The sequence below is a fragment of the Papio anubis genome, chromosome 9 (assembly GCF_008728515.1).
Source record: "Papio anubis isolate 15944 chromosome 9, Panubis1.0, whole genome shotgun sequence".
NCBI classification, from domain to species: Eukaryota; Metazoa; Chordata; class Mammalia; order Primates; family Cercopithecidae; genus Papio; species Papio anubis.
The window spans coordinates 24,812,723-24,834,009 of record NC_044984.1 but is presented as its reverse complement, the minus strand read 5'-3'; the positions used below and the strand labels follow the sequence as shown (position 1 = coordinate 24,834,009).

The window sequence follows — 21,287 nt, the reverse complement described above, 5'->3', positions numbered from 1 at the left end:
TATATCACTATTTCCAGCCCAAGCTTCTTTTTGAGCTTCTAATCTTTATTTCTTACTGCCTTCTAGGTAATATCCATCTAGAAGTGAACATACTACCTTTTCTTTTTCTACTCCCTCAAATGTGCTACACTTAACTAGCATGAGGTACTGTGACTTCTTTCTCTCTCCAGATCTGGTATCCTATTAGCTATTAAATCCTACCTATTCTGACATCCAATAGTGGGCAAGAAACATCCTCTCTTCCCTATTACCAACGTGAGATTCTTTCATTAAGGTTTCCATGCTCTCATTTTTATTACTGTGCTACCTTCTGATCTCTTGGCTTCTAGTGCTGCTGGAAGGGAAACAGGCACCTCATAAATAATGCCACCAGAATGACCAGCCTATAATGATCTGATCCCATCATGCCCCTGGTTAAAAAAAAAAAAATTAACCTACATGTATGCATTTGAATACAATCTATTTACTAGCATATACTTAATGAGTGCCTCCCGTGCTGAATAAAGCCCTGAGTCCCAAAGAGTTCTAATAAGAAACTGTTCCTGCCTCTAAGGACCTAGTTTGGCAAAAGCTACTTTGTTGCTTATAAAGTGCACACGCACATGCTTCTGTCTAAAATCTAAAACACTCTGGACTGGAAATGAGATAAGCAATACTAATTATTAACATAGTTTTCTGTAGTACACATATAATTAACATAATATCAAGAATTAATAAAGACAGGAAGGAGGGAAAGTGGAGGTTTGTGACTGCCACTGCAGGTGCTCTTCTTAGCCGCAGTTGGTCAGTCTAACTTCCAGAATATATAAGGGTGTTATATTTAGGCCCGGTCCTAGTCATTTAGGAGCTTAAAAATAACTTGATTTGACCTGAATTAACCAGTGTTCCAGATCGGCTTTCTGCATCAGAATCTCAGAAGCTTCTATATACTCAGCTAGAATGTACTGTATGGTTTTTTTAAAAATTGTGTTAGAAGGTTCATGTTTGTTTCCATGATAGGCCTGAACCCACTGTCATTAATAAAAAGTCATCAAAGAGAATTCGCTCAGCACAGATAAGCAAGTGGGTAGAAGGGCCAGGCCAAGGAGTGACCCTCTCAGCAACAGGGAGCCACTGAGACGGAGGATTTGAAGAGGAGTGTCGCAAGGCCTATGCCCCATTTTACCACTATGACTTTCCACTTCTACTCTTCAGTGACTGCTCTTTTGAAAGATGGTACAATGACTTCCCAAGTGTCTCTCAGTGTCAATACCACCCGTCACTAGGAATTCCACAGACTATTTGGTGTCAGTGGTCCTTAATGATAAAAACTAGTACCTTTGCCCTTACTGTAGCTGCCTCACAACCGTGTTGTTCTCAATGATAATTTTTCAAAGGCCAACTTGGTAACTGTTGGCAAAATCAAAGTATACTTGGTAAAGCAAGATTCTCAATTTTTTTTTTTTTTGCCTTACAAATATTTTAACTTGCATACTTAAGTTGGCAAATCCTACTGCCAACTAAATTCACTAAATTAGTTACACTTAACTTTGTTAGCTTGCTGAATATCTGAAAAATGGAAAACAATTTTCCTGTTAAATACATGAGGTCAAGAACAAGAACTGCAATGATGTGGGTTATTTCCAGAAAAAAAAAAATCAAAATAATAATTATAAATGAAAGGCTTAGTAGGAAGCTGGGTTGTTCCTTAAAGAGAAGAAAAATGAGTAAGATGGTCACAGGCAAACTACCATATAAGCCAGTTAGTTAACCTCTGTGTAATGGTCACGGTTATAGCCCATAATCTCAGCCATTTCAAAATACTTAAGTCACAGCCCAACAAGGATGAATCCATGTAAACTTCTCAGTGATGCCGTAAGGACGTGGCTGGCATGCATTCACTGGTAATAAGTCAGAATCAGTCAGGTGGAAGGCTGTGGTGTAATGACTTAATGGAACGAAGCCTGAAACAAACAGGGTCATAATGACAATGTTGCTAATCTCATCTGCAGCTATTCGCTTAGGCTTTCTGAGCTTAATTTTCCTACCTATAAATTGCCAGACCTGATTATTTCCAATGACTGTTAAGAACCAAATTAGATAATGGACACGAAAGTGGCTGAAAGACTAAAATCGTGCTCTGTAAAAATGTAAGGTGAGGAGAACCAACAATGAGGGGATAAACTGTGAACCAGGGAAACATCTTAAAATTATAGACTAAATTCACAACTTTTGTGCAAAAACCAGGAGTCCCAGGCATGTGGTGTTAGGCTTTGGGAGTAACACATTGGGCTTGTTCTTAATGCACCAGGGGGAAGAGAGGCTGGAGAAAGTTGTGTCACAGGTAGAGGGTCGTGACTACAAGCTGTCCAGGTTCTTGGCATTTTGAACAAAGAATTGGACAAAACGCCCAGCAAAGCAAAGAAAGGATAAAGCACAAAAGAACGAAGGCAGGGATTTACTGAAAACGAAAGTACACTCTGGGAGCAGACCCAAGCAGTGGCTCAATGGCCCAGATACAGATTCTTCTTGGGTCCAAATACCCACTAGAAGTTTCCCGTTGGCCACTTCATGCTCACCTCATGTAACTGAAGTGGTAGCCCACAATCAGTCTGATTGGTTGCAGAAAGCAGCCAACCAGAGGCTGAAGAGAAGTTACAAATGTCACACTCAAAGGAAAAAGCCACCAATCAGAGGCTAGGGTGAAGCTACAAAGTTACAGTTCTGTGCAAACCAAGACTCTGCTGGTGTGGACAGCAACCATTCCGACGCTGGAATGAAGTTACAAAGTTGCAAAGGAAGACTCCACCTGCACTCAGTACGATTTGTGGCAGACAGCCAATTTCCCATCCTCCAGACAGAAAAGGTCAAAGGGAGTAACCTCTGGTCCTTTTGTTACTTAAGCGGAGGGTTACGGTTCTCCTTTCTTTTTTTTTGAGATGGAGTCTCGCTGTGTTGCCCGGGCTGGAGTGCAGTGGCCGGATCTCAGCTCACTGCAAGCTCCGCCTCCTGGGTTTTTACGCCATTCTCCTGCCTCAGCCTCCCGAGTAGCTGGGACTACAGGCACCCGCCACCTCGCCCAGCTAGTTTTTTGTATTTTTAGTAGAGACGGGGTTTCACCGTGTTAGCCAGGGTGGTCTCGATCTCCTGACCTCGTGATCCGCCCGTCTCGGCCTCCCAAAGTGCTGGGATTACAGGCTTGAGCCACCGCGCCCGGCCCGGTTCTCCTTTCAATTGAGTTCTAGGAAGTCGGTGTGATGTGTTTTCCTTTCAATTGAGTTCTAGGAAGTCGGTGTGATGGGTTTTCCTTTCATTTTAGTTCTAGGAAGTTGGCATGAAACAGCCTTAGGTTCCCTGCCTCCAGACCCTATTCTCCTGCCTCAGTGGCAGCCTGGGTGAGGAGACCAAGAGACCTGTTCATAAAAGCCTACTGGCTTGGAATAAAGTCCCAAATTTCTCGGTACAGCATGTAAGACCCTCTACACCTGGTCCCAGTAACATTATGGGCCCATTTCTGTCTAGTCTCATCCCATGCTGAGTGACTCTAGACACTGTGCTGCCTCCCAAAGGTATTCTGCACATCCATGCTCCAGGGCCAGCTACCACCATGGTTTTCTGGCTGTGGTGGCCTCTCCCCAGAGCACCCCATCACCTCTCATCTACCTTTGTGCCACTGTCCCCAGGTATTATTTCTTCTGGTGCTTTGGTCCTTGATCAGTATGTACTACCTTCTAAATAGCTTTCTGTTTCTCCTTCCTCTTTCCTTTGTATTTTATCTCTATTTCTAAAATAAGTCTTTTTAAAATTCAACTTTTGCTTTGTTAGATTGAAAGGGTTTTAAAAGGCAGAGGCCATTTCTTATCTTTGTAACACCAACCACTACAAGTATTGTTCCTTTAACTTAATTTACATAAATGTTTATAGAGTGAATATAAACATGGCAATCTCAATACACTCCACTGGAAGACACTGAGCAGTATGCTGAACCTAGGTTATTCTAAAGCAATCCCAACGTTCTCTAATCTAAAATCTGAGTATGTCGAAATCTTAATTCAGGACAAAGACAGGAAAAGCTGCTTCTCATAACCAAGCTTGCTACCAACGGAAAGCTAAGCAAACTCTAGTACAGCATGAATATCCTTTACCCTGGTGGGGTGGGTAATTATTCCTAACCTCAGCTCCAGCCACTCCCCCAGCCCACTGTGCACATCTAACTTTAATGATATCAAGACTATTTGTTCTCCGGCAGATCACATTTTCCCTTATATCCTGTGCCTTTGGACCTGTTGTCCTGTTTGTATGGAGTGTCCTCCCAGAAAAATGCCTTTCATCCTCAAGTCTTAGCTCAAACTGAACTCTCCTCTTTAACATTTCCTGATTTCTTCAGGTGGACTTAGGAAGATCTTTCCAGAAGCACTCACTCCCAACCCCACCCTGGGAACCCACATCTCTATTTTATCCATTATCACACTTCACAAACTATTTGTTTAAAGGCCCCTCTTTTAACAAAGTGTCTCAAAGATAAGATTGGTTCTTATTGTTTTTGTATAGCCAGCTTGCAAACATTCAACAGATACTGAATGAATGAATCGATGACGAATAAAGGCACCACCCAATCTACCAACATCAATTATCTACCAATAGCTACCCTACCCACACTGCGTTCAGGATTGAGTGCTCACTGGTCGATATGTCTAGAAGAGGCAAACGCAGAGTGCAGCACCAACAGTTCTCACCTACCTGAGCAATATTCCCACAGAAACAATACTACCATCAATGTATAGGTTTGCAAGCTGGCCCATCAAGCCCTGTTCAATTTGAAAAATCTAAAATAGTTAAAGCTGTATTGAGGGAAATTAAGATTTCTACTTACTCAGATTCTACATTAGGAAATGTTGGGATTACTTTAGAACTAACTTGGGCTTAGAGTATTGCTCTGTGTCTGCCAGCATAGTGCCATGACTAAAAATGAGAAGTATTTTAGTACAACTCCCTGTCTGTTTTGTAGACTCTCATGGACTAAAAAAAAACCTAGCCGTCCCTTATAGGATAAATATCTTTGGAAAAACATGTTCCAATTCACTGTGGACTTCTGCATTGCTCACATTTAAAATCAGAGGTTTCCTTTAAACAGAATCTCCATTCTCTTTGCAGATTAGCCATGGCACTTCTCGCGTGTTGGCTGGGTTTTCCACCTCTCTCCCTCTTCTTTCTTTCACCTCCTCCACTTGTATGATCAGGAAAAATTAGTTTAATATTGGCCAAAATAAAACAATAATTAATAAATCTTCTAGGGGAAAAAATTACACTCCATTTACATTGCTCCAACCTCAGTGGGGGCCTCAACACTGCTGAGCCCTGCTCCTTTCTCTCCGGACCACCGAACTTGCTAAGACCTTAGCCACCACTTGCCCCAAACTTCTCTGTTTTGCTCAAACTCCAATCTCAATGCCATCTGTTTTCACTTCCAAATAACACCCTTCTCTCATCCCTCACTTCACAGAGAAATTTACGGCAGCCGGACACGGGTTGTCTTACTCCATTTGGGCTGCTCTAACAAAATGCTATAAACTGGGTAGCTTACCAATAACAGAAAATGGTATTTCTCACAGTTCTGGAGACTGGAAAGCCCATGATTATGGCACCAGTGGATCAGGCGTCTGGCAAGGGTCCACTTTTTGGTTCATGGATGGCACCTTCTCGCTGTGTCCTCACATGGTAGAAGGGAATAGCTAGTTCTCTTTTATAAGGGCACTAATTCCATTCATGAAAGCTCTACCTCCATGAGCTAATCATCTTCCAAAGGCCCCACCTCCAAATGCCATCATCTTGGAGGTTGGGATGTCAACATATGGACCTGAAGGAGACACAAACATTCAGACCATAGCAGGCTCCCTCTCTAATTTTTAAATAAAGGACCTCACTGTCTGGCAGTCTGTCTCACAAATTCAGTATCTCAAGTTAAGCCTCATGGTCAGTTTATAAGGAAGATACATCACACCCAGCTGACAGACGGATGATGAGCAAACTGAGGATCAAAGGGATTAAATGATGTGTCCACAGTCCCATGACGACTAAGTGACAAACAGAACCTGGTTATCCTAACCCTCAGTTCACACTGCATGCACCACACCTGTTTCAGGATAGTCCCAATTTATCTTCACATTCACCCTTCATATGTCCCACAGTCTAGCCAAACTGGCCAAATGAACCTACCCAAGCATTTTAACAAATAAACTAGCCTTTGCTTCTTTAAAAAAAAAAAAAAACTGCGATCTTTTTATGATTGCAGAATATTTGCTTATTCTGGGGAGACTGAAGAGGAAGGATCCCTTGAACCCAAGAGCTCAAGTTTGCAGTGAGCTATGATCTCACCAACGCACTCCAGCCTGGGCAACAGAATGAGATCCTGTCTCAAAAAAAAAAAAAAGAAATAAAGAAAGTCATCCATAAAAAATAAAAAGAATGAACAATCTACAGTTATACACAATATGAATGAATCACACAACTTTGGGTGCCAGAAACCAAGACACCAAAGAGCACATGCTGTATGATTTCATTTATACGAGGAAAAAAAACAGTCAAAACTATGAGATGCCAATAGAAGTGAGGAACACAGGGCCTATGGAGATGCTGATAATGCTGTTATTCTCGATCTGTCCACTTGATGCATGGATTTGTTCAGTGTATGAAAATTCAATAAACTGTATGTGCATGTGCATATACGTGTACACACAGATACAACATACTTGAAGTCAAAAATCAATGTTAATATTTTAATATTTTGGTATGTCTTCATTCTGGTGCTGTTTTTTCCTTTTGGTATTACTGTTTTAAAAAATACAAAAATTCTTATCACCTTGTATGTATAATTTTGTATTCTGTCATTTTTTCCTTATAAAAAAGTAAAGCATTTACCTAAAGTACTGTAAATTCTTCATAAAAATTTTAATGGCTATATAACAATCCATCTGGAGTCTGTACCATAATTTACTTAACCAGTGCCCTGATATCAACCATTAGATGTTTCTAATGTTTATTATTATAAATACTGCTGGAGTAAATGCCCTTACTATTTTAGTTTTTTAGCCACTCTCTCCTCTTACTCAGCTTTGTATGTTTATATTACATATTATAGCTTATATAATATTTATGTACTTATTGTATCCTTAATGGTTGATAATAAACTTCCCCAAATCACAGACCACTTCATTCTTCCTCATAACCTTATGTCAGTCTCCCAAATATGGTCAGGTACTTACTATTTGTTGAAGTGTTTTTGGAAGCCAAGTAAAACTTCCATTCCCATTAATCTAGATTTCAGTATCACCTAAGTCATCCATGTAATATGCATGATTAAGTCAGTCATATTCCAAATTATTCGTTTGGTCTTCACACCTAGTGTTTACTGGCAGTTTGGCATGGTCCTGATTTAGGATATAAATTCACTCACGGACTAGCTGTGCTGGGCCCACGGATCCAGTGAGAATCAGTGAGAGTCAGACAAGTGCCTGCCATTAAAGAGCTTACAGTCATTGGATAACTAAATATGGATCCTGCTTTCCAGGAGACCCAAAGTCTAGCAGGGAAAGCAATACTAAACCAATCTGGACTTCTCACTCTCGTGATTAAAATCACAAGTGCTCAGACGGGAACAAATACCAATTCCAGAGCCAAACTCTGAAAACTTCTCCTGGGTGGTTACCTTCATGTTTGTTAGTCTGTGGATGAATGTGTCTGCTGTATTTACAATAAATTTTGAAGTGTTTTACAAACATTACTAATGCTATCGTATCTGCCAATGCAAAAGCACAGTACATTTTTAAAGTGCTAATAAAAAGAGACACACACCATAACAGAAACAAAAAGAAAGCTCATTGGAAACAGCTGAGAGTGGTGAAAAAATATTTTTCTTCTTCTGTGTTTTTTTTTTTTTTTTCCCATATGAAATGAAAACTAGGAAGATTCCTGGAGGGCAAAGGATGAAATACAAGCATTAGTGACTGACCAGAACACAGAAGAGAGATCATCAGAAGTTTTTCCATTCTGAAAGTGCAACAGGATGATCGGTGCCAAAGGTGGGAACTTGGCCCAATGTTAGTTCAGGAGGCCAGAAAATTGTTCCACAACAGAAAGGCTGTGCATAACCAAGGTTCCTTACAATTCAAGAGGTAAGGAGTGAACCTGGAGATCAAGGGCTACTGAGGGGCTCCCCAGAGTCCCACAAAAATCATTAAGAAGCCATGTGCTTGCAGAGATTTTTAATGCAGACAAAGCTGCTCCATTTTAGAAAAAGATACCCCTAGAACATCCAGCAGCAAGGACATAATCAGTTATAATGCTTCAAAGAATCAACTTGCATTCCTTGAACTGCATCAAGGACCACAAGCTTAAAGACCTCTCAGTCACTTGAAACTCATGAAGAAATGAGCTTAAGAAGAGCCTCTCAGAAGCTTAGTTGTTTGAAGTAGAGGGCTTCTAAAATTACAGCAAAGGAATAAGAACTATGTATGCATATGATATAGAAAAAAGGCACGGTCACCTCCTAAGGGAGTGAGATCCTCCTTCAGGAGAAAGGGACAGCCAGGCTGGTTTTAGTGTTGTCAAGTGCTCTGGCAGGCAAAAAAGACAATGAACCATTTCTTCATGTCATCAAATAGCATGTTCAGATTTTTCAGCATCAGTGCATGGGAAGTCTTATTAATGTAGTCCTGCTGGCACCTGGTGCTCAGTGCCTGAGAACGGTCAAGGGATGGGAGGGCAGACAAGCAGTAAGGCAGGACAGCCACCTGGCCAGCCCAGGGTGTGAGACCAGAGCCAGATGTCCGAAGTCCTGTGTATCATAACAGAGTCTGAACTCAATCCTGTGGGCACTGAGAGTTGGGCTTTTAGCAGGTCAGTGACCCAGTGAGATTTCTGTGTCCAAGAGCTCATCTGGCAACATGGAGGATGGGTTTCAGGCGGGGAGACCAGTTAAGAGGAAACAATCTAAATGAGAGATGATAAATTAGGGTAGTGAATGATGGAAGATGGAGAAAATTTCCTCAGCTGTCCAGGAAGTAAAATCAGAACTAGATGAATTAGTCAAGGCGAGGTGGCACAGGAAAGACAATAATAAGAGTAAGATGAATGATGGTCCCACAAATCCTGGCAGGAAATCAAGGAGGAAGTTAGGTGACACACTGATCCCAAGAAACTGACATAGTTCAGTGGGCAGGGGCCCGGAAATCAGGGCACAGAGCACTGCAGGGGCACAGATTTGGACATTCGGCACCATAAAGGTTGGAGTAAAAACAATGAAGGCGGGTGATGAGTGAGATCACTCATAACAGAGATTCTTACATTCTTAGGATGTGAACTCCTTTCAGAAGTTGATGAAAAATTCTGCAACCTCTCACCAAAAAAAAAAAAAAGCGGGATGGTGTGGGAAGAAAGAGAGTTTAAAAGCATATGAACATTTTGAAAAAACGTATTAGGGAGCTCGTGGCCTTCCCTGCTGCCCACACGGGGACTACAGGTTAAGAAATCTTAAGGAGGCAGGTGAGCAAGGGAGACAGGAGGTGAGTGGGGGTCAGGGGAAATAAAGGTCTAAAGCAGCATTTCTCATCCAGGATGCCACTGGCACACTGCGAGGAAATCTTCACCAGATAGGATGCTGGGTACCCCTGGCATAGCCCCAGGCCACTAAATACCAGATATACCCATATCTTCAGTCTGCAACAACCAAAACATGTCCCCACATATGCCAGAATGGCACCACCCCACTGGAGAACCCCTGTTCAAGAGGGAGCAGACAAGGCAGCAAAGAAAACTTGGAAAGTTCCAGGATGGAAAGAAAAGCAGATCCAATCCTCCAGCCACCCCTCCAAAATATACCCAGGATGTGACCCTTCTCACTTCCCCACCTCCACCATCAGCAAATTAGCCATCCCTTGCAGGGATTGTTGCAATTATCTCCTAACTGGTCTTTCTACTTCTAGCCTTACTTCCCCTTAGCAAACACTTTCCATATAACAGCAGAGTGAGCCTTTTCAATTTTACTAATTCTATTTAACAAACACTTTTATAATACTATCTGCCATGCTCTGTTCTTTACTAATATTAACTCATCTAATCCTTACAACACTATGAGACAAGTATCATTGCTATCTCCATTTTACCGATAAGGCACAGAGAAGTTACGGAACTAATCCATGATCCTACAGCCAGCACGTAGAGGGTTGGGTTTTTACCACAGAAGCCAGCTCCGGAGTCTGTGCTCCTGCCTGCTACCCAGGCTGCACTCCAGTTTATTCATTCCTCTATTCAAGACTCTCAACTGTCTTCTCACTCAGAGTCAAAACCAAGATCCTTGTCATAGCCAATAAGGTCCGAGTTACAGGGACCCCCACTACCTGCTCTGCCTCATCTCCAGCCCTTTGCTCCCACCAGCCTTACCCACCTGGCGGCTGGGATGTGCGCACACGTGCAAGCACTGGCTCCAGGGCCCCTGCACTGTGCCCTCTATCCAGAGCGTTCTTCCTGCAGACAGCTAGAGAGCTGGCTCCTTCATTTCACTAAGGTCTCTACTCTAATGTGCTCATATTAGCAAGGGCTTCCTATCCATCCAATATCAAACAACACCTCTACTCCCACCCCTAGCATTTTCAATCCCCCCATCTTACTTTTTTCTCTAAAGCATTTATCATCACATAAAGTGAAAATACTTGTTCATTTATTATCTCTCTCCCCCTAGTAGAGAGTGCTCTCCATGCAAACAGGAGCTTTGTGTGTTTTACTCTCTGTTATATCCTCATTCATGGAAGGGAGTGCAGTTCGGCTTTGAATGAACAACTAAAAGAATTAACAAAGAGGCGGGGTGTGGTGGCTTATGCCTGTAATCCAGCACTTTGGGAGGTTGAGGCGGGCGGATTACCTGAGGTCAGGAGTTTGAGACCAGGCTGGCCAACATGGTAAAACCCCCATCTCTACTGAAAATACAAAAATTAGATGGGCGTGGCGGCACATGCCTATAATCCCAGCTACTCAGGAGGCTGAGGCAGGAGAATTGCTTGAGCCGGAGGCGGAGGTTGCAGTGAGCCGAGATCGTGCCACTGCACTCCAACCTGGCCGATAGAGCAAGACTGATTCAAAATAAATAAATAAATAAATAAATAAATAAATAATAATGAACAAAGTAAGAGTGATGCCAAGGAAGCAACGTTTCAAGATGAAGGGAGATAGCCCAACAGTGTAAACATGCTGCAAACAACTTCAGTTATATTACGGCTGAAAAGTTTCCACTGGTTTAGGCAATTAAGATATGGATGCCTGTGGCATGAAATGTTTCTAAGAAATAGAACCTGGCTGGGGAGTGAGTTAGCAGGTGAAGTAGTAGCAGGAATAAGCACAGACAACCCCTGTAAGAAGCTGGCTGAGAAAGGAGACAGCTAGAAGCAGCACCAGGATCAATGGACTTGACATATTGTTTCCAGGCCCAGGGCAAGAAGTCAAGGAAAGGCGAGACTGAGTTCGGGAGAGAGAATGGATTACTGATAGAGAAGGGCCTGGAAGACAGCAGGCTACAGGGTGTGCATGGTGAGGAGCTCTTCCCCTACCCTTGCATGACTTAAACAGATGGGGTTGTCTCTAACTCCAGTTATCTTCAGAGCTACTTGCCTGGATAGACTGAAGAGGGGTCAGTGCCTGTCCTCGCCAGACAGCGGAGGTCTGTCCTGCCTCCCAGTTCAAACAAAATGATTATTCAGAGCTCATGGAGTTGGGTAAGGGGAAGGCACAACCTCTCCACTGAGGTATTTCATATCCATTTGTTTCTGTATGTGGATATACATAAACATCTCTTTTATTTCAAAACAACCCAGAGTGAAGAATCAGTGGCCCCATTTAGATATTACAAACTTGAGGCTTGGTAAGGCTCACAACTTCTTCAAGGTTACACCTGTGTAGCCAGGCTTTAACTTAAGTGGGCACTCTTTCCAAATCATGGCGTTACTCAATAGAATACAACAGGGGAAGAAACACATAATCAAGACTAGAAAAATTAAAACTAAGTGAATGATCTAGGTTGGAAGGTTTTCAAAGAAAGAAAAGTAATATAATTATCAATAGGAAAGACTGAAAAAAAGTGTATTTGAGATCAGTCAAAAGGGGCAACGTATGTATGTACCATCATCACCAGATTTTATTATTGTAACAGAGAGCAAATAACAAAAAAAGAAAGGAAAAGAGGGAGAAGGAATGTCTGAGTAGGAAAGCCTTCCACAAAGGCTATTGTAAGAAAACTAGAAATGTGATTAAACGTGACAAAAACACATTATCAAGTACTGGCTTGGAGATAGTTACTTTTCCTTTAGTTGGTTATCCAGCTGTGACACAATACCAATACTGTGTGATACCGTGTGTATATCAACTGATATAATAAAAAAGGATGTAACAGACAACTGATTTTTGACAAGGGTGCAAAGGCAATTCAGTAGAGAAAGAATAGTCTTTTCAACAGTGTTGGAACAACTGAATTTTCATATGTAGGAAATTAACTTCCATCCATAACTCACGTCATGTAAGAAACACAAAATGCATCACAGATCTAAATCTAAAACATAAAACTTCTAGAAGAAAACATAGGAGAAAATCTTTATGACCTTAGGCTAGGCAAAGATTTCTTAAATACCACACCAAAAGCCCAATCTATAAAAAACAAATTTGTAAGTTGAACCTCATCAAAATTAAAACCTTCTGCTTTTCAAAAGTCACTGTTAAGAAAAAGATGAAACACAAATGGAGAAATTCTTTGCAAAGCATATATTTGATGAAACACTTGTATTCAAAATATGTAAGAATTCTCAAAATTTAACAATAAGAAAACAGTCAACCCAATAAAAACACCAGCAAAAGACTACGACACTTCACCGAACAAGATACAAATACAGCACAAAAAAACACATAAAAAGATACTTAACATCCGTAGTTACTAGAGAAATGGAAATTAAAACCACAATGATGGCTGGACACATGGCTCATGACTGTGATCTCAACACTGGGAGGCCGAGGCGGGAAGACTGCTTGAGGCCAGAAGTTCAAGACCAGCCTGGGCAACACAGCAAGACCTCATCTCTACAAAATAAAATATTTTAAAAAACAGCTGGGCATGGTGGCACATGCCTGTGGTCCTAGCTACTTAGCAGCTATGACTGTACTACTGTACTCCAGCCTGGGCAACAGAGCAAGACTGTAAAAATTCACAACAAAATACCACAAATGGCTAAAAAAGACCAACTATGCCAAGTGTTGACAAGGATGCAAAGGAAACAGCATGTTTACCTGCTGGTGGTAAGAATATAAAATGGTACAATCACTTGGGAAAACAGTTTGATAGTTTCTTAAAAAGCTAAGCACACAGCTACCATATGAGCCAGTCATTCCACTCCTGGCTACTTATCCAAGATAAATGAAAGTATAAGTCTATACAATACTTGTATGCCAGTATTCATAATAGCTTTATTTGTAATAGCCAAAAATTAGCAACAATTCTAATGTTCATCAAAAGGTAGATAAATGAGTTGTTGTATACTCACACAATGAAATACTACTCAGCAACGAAAAGGAATAAACTACTACTACATACATCAACATGAATGAATCTCCAAATAATTATTCTGAGTTTAAGAAACCTCAACAAAAAAAGTACATTGCTGCATAATTCCATTAATCTAAAATTCTAGAAAATTTGAACTACTCTATAGTGACAGACCAGTGGTTTAGAGGAAAGGGGAGAATGGAAGGAAAATAAATTACAAAGGAGAATGAGAAAATTTGGATTGGGCATGGTGGCTCTTGCCTGTAATCCCAGTACTTTGGGAGGCGAAGGTGGGTGGATCATTTGAGGTCAATAGATAAGCCTGGCCAACGTGGCAAAACCCAGTCTCTCCTAAAAATGCAAAACTCAGCCAGCCATGGTGGCACTAGCCTGTAGTGCCAGCTACTTGGGAAGCTGGGCAGAACTGCCTGAACCTAGGAGGCAGTGGTTGAGTGAGCCAAGATCATGCCTCTATACTCTAGCCTGGGCAATAGAGCAAGACCCTGTCTCAAAAAAAAAAAAAAAAAAAGAAAAGAAATTTGGGAGAGTGATGTGGGAATGATTTCATGTGTATACACAGATCAAATCTTGTAAAATTGTACAGTTAGGTACGTGCAGTTTACTGTGTGTCAATGATACCTCAACAAAGCTATTTAAGGCTGGGTGCGGTGGCTCATGCCTGTAATCCCAGCACTTTGGGAGGCCGAGGCGGGCATATCACGAGGTCAGGAGATCGCGACCATCCTGGCTAACATGGTGAAACCCCATCTCTACTAAAAATGTAAAAAATTAGCCAGTTGTGGTGGCGGGCGCCAGCAGTCCCAGCTACTCCGGAGGCTGAGGCAGGAGAATGGCATGAACCCGGGAGGCGGAGCTTGCAGTGAGCCGATATGTGCCACTGGACTCCAGCCTGGGAGACAGAGTGAGACTCTGTCTCAAAAAATCAATTAATCAATCAATAAAATAAAGCTGTTTAAAAAAAGAAATATAAGGGAAGGAAGTCATTATACACTAAAAAAGAAAAAATATAGCACAAATAAACTACAAGATATTCTGACATTTAACATATTAGAACTTTCTGTAGAAATGAACAAATTTTACCTTCAACATTATAAAACGTCTCTATTTGTCACTTGTATGTCTACAGTAGAGTTTCATAGATTATAAATCCATTCAAATATTTTAAGCAAAAATAAGGGTAAAACCTTACTTTCTGCCCAATATCTATCCATTAAAGAAAACTCAAATTTCTTTTAAACATACATACTTGTATCTGGAAGAATAATTTAGTCTTAAGTAATTTTCCAATAGTAAAATTACTATAAGGATAAACATGATTTAGCACTCGCGAGCCAATGATAGCTAACAACAGTGACAAAATATAACACCAGTGACAAAATATATGACCTACATAAAACCTGGTGGCAAACTATCACAGCTCTCCTCTTGTTATAACCTGCATTTACATCTGATTTCTTTTCAAAACAAAGAGTAAAACATATGTTAATGAGTAAGAAAATATGTTTCTACATACATAAAATTTGGACAGCCCTACAGTTCACTGTAATATCTTGTGATATATCTGAATGTGATTTTTTAAAAAACAAAAAAACAAAAACGCTTGCTAAGAATAGCCTTCTACATCCTATAGCAAGTCTGTGAAATAAATGGGTAATAAATATTATTGGTGTCAAAAAGCTCCAGGCAACTTTTTCAAGGTCACCCAAGTAACCAGTGGACATACATACATGATGGGAAAAAAAAAAAATAACAAGGGTTCCCAACCATAACTTTCCTCTCCTTCACAGTGGCAGCTACTCGTGATGCGAATGTCCTGCAGGCACAGAGGCCTTGCACAAGGCAAATCACCTGGTGTACCCCTCTCAGGGCTTGGTCTCAACATTTTTTAAATCACGTCTAAATAAGCACCAAGGTAAGGGTCTGGCTTGCAGGGGCATCTCTCTCTTCTCATGCCTTCCTGGTTAGAAAATCAGGAGTGGGGAAATGTAGGAACAAAAGGAACAATTTTCTTTTGTGAAGCAAATGTATGGAAAGAAAGCCTAAGCTTCACTTTTCCAATTCTGACCAGATAAACTACTCACTCCTCCTCTAATAGAGCACCCAACAGGGGCTCAAAGATGCTGCTTTCATCCTCCTTGCTCTCCCAACCCAAGAGCACCTGGGCTTGGGAAACCTCAGGGTCCAGACCACTCAAATGATCACAGTTTGGGAACCGCCGAGGTGGACTGCAGAGGAGTATGTTCTGAAGGAGAATCAGCTCCAAAGTGCCCCCGCACACTCAGTGATCTATAAGATACAAAACTAGAAAGAACTAGAACTACACTCTAAGGGTGTGAGGAAATAATTTTTAAGGAATACTAAGGTCCTAAAAAACAAGTCAAGAGAAAAATGCAGAATTATGTAAGAAGTAGAGATTACAAACATCAATAACAGACGTAAGTACTTCAGAGTTAGAGGACATCAAGCTAATATTTCGTAAAGAGCAACCACATGACAAAAATACTCAAAGCTGTAAGCCTTCCTCAGACTTGGAAGGTCATGAGACTTTTTTTGGCTAAAATAAGGAATGCTTTAATGACAGAGAAGAAAAGAACTTCCAGACTTCTAGGTGGCTCCCATTTAAAAACAAACAAACAAACAAAAACAAAATGAAACAAAAAAAACTCCTCCTCTCTCTTAAGTGTATGGTCCAGTGATGTCTAGTTACCATGCAAGTCACATCAACAGCTGGACAGCACTGAGCATCCTTGGAACTCCAACTCTTGTTTTTCTACTAAAGTTTTCCCAACCTTCCTTTGATGTCTGGCACCACCATCCAACAGCAGCTGACTAACGTGTTACCATGTGACGCTGTGTAAAATAGTAAGGCACAGTAAGATTTTTTTTCCTTTCAGTAAGCCTCTGCTGATTTAAAAAAAAAAAAAAGGATAATTATTTTAATGACATATTTAGAAAAAGGATTATGTACAACAGAAAGTCACAAGGGTAACACTAATTAAAAGGTGTCTCAATTTATTACTATGAATCTTTCACAGAGCCTACATGCATTTTTACCTGATATTTGCAAAGGTCATTTCATACTACACGTATAACCAGCAAAGAAGGAATACAGAAAACTGTGGGTCTGGCTTTTCTATAAAGAAAAACAAATTTAACAGTGATAAAGAAGGCAATCAAGATACAAATACAGAAGCCAGGCATGGTGGCACACACCTGTAGTCCCAGCTACTCAGGAGGCTGAGGCAGGAGGATCACTTGAGGCCAGGAGTTAAAGACCAACTGGGCAACATAGTAAGACTCCATTTCAAAAAAGAGATAAAGATACAAATTGATATTACGATCTTACTCATTATATCAACATATTTATTGAGCATCTACTACATATACCAGGCACTGGTGAATAAACCAGGTATTATTAACTTCATATTAACCTCTAGGGCAAGAGGAGGACCCTAAGTGATCAAATAATATATAAATTGTGGTAAATATTCAGAAGGAAAAGTGATTATGTTATGAGGGAGAAAATAAAGGACCTCCAATTCACATGATGATAAGGGTGGCCTTGTCAGAGAAGACCTTTATGAGACAGGATATTTGAGCTAGCACTCAAGGATGAGAAGTTACTCAAGGAGCTGATCCTAAATAGACCAACAGCATGAGCCACAGCCCTGAGGCTAGCCTGCTGGAGAACTAGCCAAGATGACAGCAAGATATCCAAGTAGAGGTAGGGACCAAATCATGCAGGACCCTGAAGTAATGTCAAGGATTTGGTATCTCATCCCAAAAATAAATAAATGTGTTTCCTGAGAATCTTGACAACTTTAAGATGGCAAATGACTTTTTTTTTTTTTCTTTTTCAGGCTGCTGGTAGGAAAACAGACTGGAAGGGGTGCAGAGTGTGTGCAGGAGGCACTGCACCAAGGAAAGATAGTACAATACAGTGGCTTGCATTAGGATGGTGGAATAGTGGGGACTGAAAATCAGACCGGTTTGAAAGGGATTTTTGCAATAAAAATGGACAGCAGGACTTTATGATGGACTGGTTTGCTAGGGCTAATAGAAGAAAAGAGAGAGTGGAGCGAGCTACTCCTTGGATGGATGAGATGAAAAATGGAGGAGGAACAGCTTGAAAGTTTGAGTGACAAGAGCTCAATTCTGAAGGAGTTTGAGATGTTGCCATTTATTGGCTGAAATGTGCCAGGCACATCTAATATATATTAGGTGTTCTACTCACCATAGCATCCCTTTCAGTAGTAGTATCCCCATTTTCCAGATATCCAACTGTAGATCACAGAGGCCGAAGTGGCATGGCCGAGCTCGCTCACCTCGGGAGTGACAAAGTCACATGTGCAACCCAAGCCTGGCTGGCAGTGGGGTAAACATTCTTTCCACTATACGGAATACTTGGAAACTCTCTCTATACTTTGAATTTTTAAGTCTATTTAGGGTTGGAGCAAGTTAGCACCAAAGAAGAGTAAATAAACGTTATATTATTTTTTCATCCAAATCTTTAATTTATGATGCATGTATTTCTATCCAACTCCCATTCCCACTCCACTTTTACCTGCACAGAGTTTTGTAGTGTTTTGAACACTAGCACGATATCTAAGATCTTAATGTTTTATAATAAAGGAGCAAAGCCATTATGCCAAGAATTACCCATAAGAAAAAGGCAACAATATCCCGCAACAAACAATATTTTTACTTCCAAGTCATTATATACATCAACATAAAACAGATAATAAATGAGTCAGAAACCCTGAAGAACTAATCATTTCTCAAAATACAAGGCGGTCAGGTCAAAAACTGACGTAAGTCACCATGTACAGAAGCCTACAAGAGCCAAACACTGAAGACTCAGGTTAAAAGGTTGCAACTTTAAAAAATAAATAAAAGGCAAAACAAATTATACAACTATGTCGAATTTTAAATCTGTATTTCCCAAATATCTGAACCAAATGCCAAATTCAGGAAACACGCAACCTATAAACAACTTCAACACTCTCTGTTCTTTGTAATTGCTTTTTCCTGAAGCACACTGACACTTCTGCAAAGTGAAGTGCCTTTCCTGCCTGCACAGCCCCATGATTTGCTCCCTCTCAGGGCCCTCTAATGCACCCCCCCTAAGCTACTAAAGCCCAGAAATAAGGTTTGATCAATAAACCTAGAAAGAACTCGATGTATTACTGCCAATTGTGCCCATCACAGAAAGTACCACCTGGAGACTCTTGAGGAAAAAATGAGGAAGGGGGAGATTTTTGAAAGGTTTTATCATCTGTATAAATACAGCAGTATAGACACATCTGTATAAATACATCTGTATAGATACAACAAATGTATCTGTATAATACAACAAAGTATAACAAATTATACTTTGTTGTATTTGGTCCCTGAATAGAATCATCATCAAACATATGTTCAGTCTTCTTCAAGTGGGGGATGGTCATGTGTAATTTTATGGTTTGGGGAGAGTGCCTCATGGAGATAAAAAAAATTAAAAGTACCATTAGTTATGCCCGCTAAAAGATAAAACTCACACAAACCACTTCCCCAAATGATAGTGCAGTCTCCTGCGTCCTGATTTTTGCGTCTACCCTGCACCTCTCCCTGCAGAGAGCTGGCTGGCATTCACTACCGCCTCACTCAGGCAAAGAACAGTATGTCGAAAACCCATTAAGAAAGCTTCTCATTTTCTGTTCCTTCATAACATGATGGCAACTCCTGGCAACTCCAAGATGAAAGGCAAAAAAGAAAATAAAAACTACCTGGGGCCCCCTACGAGAATGAGTGGTTAATCTAATGGAGAGAAAAGCAGAGATGCATACATATTTAAAAACGCTTCCTGGGGACAAAGCAGGTCTAATGAATTGCTGAGCCACAATCTACTGGAAAATCCATAAATGTTCGTCCCTGCTGTCACAGGGCTTGAGGAATTTTTTTTTTTTTTTTTAATGCAACGCTATAATGCTAACCTGACAGAGCTAACCTGACAGGTTTAAGTCATCTATGAAACGTGATTTGCATTCATTTCGCTTCTAACTCCCTAAAGATCAGGAACAATATTGACCCGCAATTATATATCCTACGTTGCACTGTTCAAGATGCCATTTGATGCTGGGAAAGTAGTGGTTTAGCAACACCAGGCGGCTCTATGATGCTAAAATAACAACCAACACTGGATTCCGAACCCAAGCACTTATCTTTTAAAACCCAGTGCCGCACCAGGACCCATATTCAAAGCTCGCGTCCCTTCAGGTTGAATCTTTCGGCTTTGTGCGATTTACCGTCTCAAACTTTCTAGTTTGCAAGACGGAATTACTTTGAACGTCCCCTCTTCTGGACTCCTCTCCCCAAAGGGACTGGCGGCAAAGGAGAATAGAATGCAGATGGTTAATAGTTCAAATGAAATTTAAAAACCTATAAAATAAGCGTTCACCAAACCGCCATCCCGCAAGCGAGCATCCGATTTCCATTCCAAGGAAAAAATATTTTAAAAACCAGACATAAAATTCCCTTCGCAAGAAAAGTGGCCTCTAAACTCCCTTGCCAAGGACACTGGGAGGAAGCAGAAAAGCAAAACCAAGCTCGTACTTTTCAGTCCGCGGCTTGTGTGCCGCGGGAAGAGGCGCAAAGGGTGACACACCAGGAAAGGTGAACGCAGCGGGAGCGGGAGCCCGCGGCGGGGCAGGGTGGGGGCGCAACGGACGAGGGACCCAAGGTGCGGAGAGAGGGGCAACCGCGCGGAGGGCAGCTCCGAGGCTGCAGGCAGCGCGGGCGGGGTCTCCGGCGCAGCCCGGATCGCCGCCGCAGAGTAAAGTTAATACTTACTCAGTTTCGCAACTGCGCCGCCCCCGCAGGCCGCCGGGCAGGGCCGGCCGGGGCGCTAGGGACGCGGCGGCACCCGGAGCTCCGCGGCCGCCCAGCGCCTGTCCCCGCGCCGCACTCCCCGGCGCGCCGCGCGCCGCGCGCCCCGCACCCCGCACCCCGCACCGGCGGGAGGCCCCGGCCCCCCGGCGCTTCCTCTCCGCGCACCTCCCGGCCCGCGCTAGGTGAGTGTGGACGCCACTGGCGGGGGTGCCGCGGTGCGCGAGCGCTCGGCCAGGGGCAGAGACGCCGCGGGAGCCGCCCCCAGTGCCACCGCCGCCGCGGGCGGGAAGGGCGAGGCTCGGCGAGGCTGGGCGAGGAGCTGGGCGGCAGACGCTGAGCGGGGCGCGGCGCGGAGCGCCGGACGAACGCGGGCGTAGAAGTCGGCGGTCCGCTCGCTCCCGCGGCTGGTGCCTCTGGGCTGGGGGCCGGGCCGGGCGGCCGGGCGGCTCCGCCCCTTCGCCGGGCCGCGGCTGAGCGCGCGAGAGGAGCGGCGCGGGGGCGCCCCCCTCAGCCCGGCGCTCGGGTTTCAGCCGCCGCTCCCCCGCGCCCCGCCTGCGCCTGGCCCGCTCGCCGGCGCCGGGAGAGACCTCGTAACGGAACTGGGACGCCAGCGCTGCATTGTGGGAGCTTTTAAAGCGGCGGGGAGCGCGGTGCGACCCTCGGGCCCACCGGGCCACGCTCGCCCGGCCCAAGACGCAGCCCCGCCGTCGCCTGGCCCGCGACGCACCGAGGCCTGAGGACCCGAAAGCCGGGCGCGGGGAGATGACCGGTGGCTCGTGACTCTCCCACGGGTAAAATCTTCCATCGCCTGGGGCTGAGACTTGTCAAACTGCCCTCTACGGTC

General features: G+C 42.7%; 1 protein-coding gene across 2 annotated transcripts in view; it reads right to left on the bottom strand.

Annotated features, from left to right (window-relative positions):
* RASSF8 (Ras association domain family member 8) overlaps positions 1-20,517 on the bottom strand; it is a 124,642-nt gene extending 104,125 nt beyond the window's left edge. For both annotated transcript variants that reach the window (XM_017945752.3, XM_017945750.2), the window contains exon 1: positions 20,405-20,517. The gene's annotated coding sequence lies outside the window, so the exon portion shown is untranslated. The remainder of the gene's footprint in view (positions 1-20,404) is intronic.
* Positions 20,518-21,287: the final 770 nt, after the last annotated feature.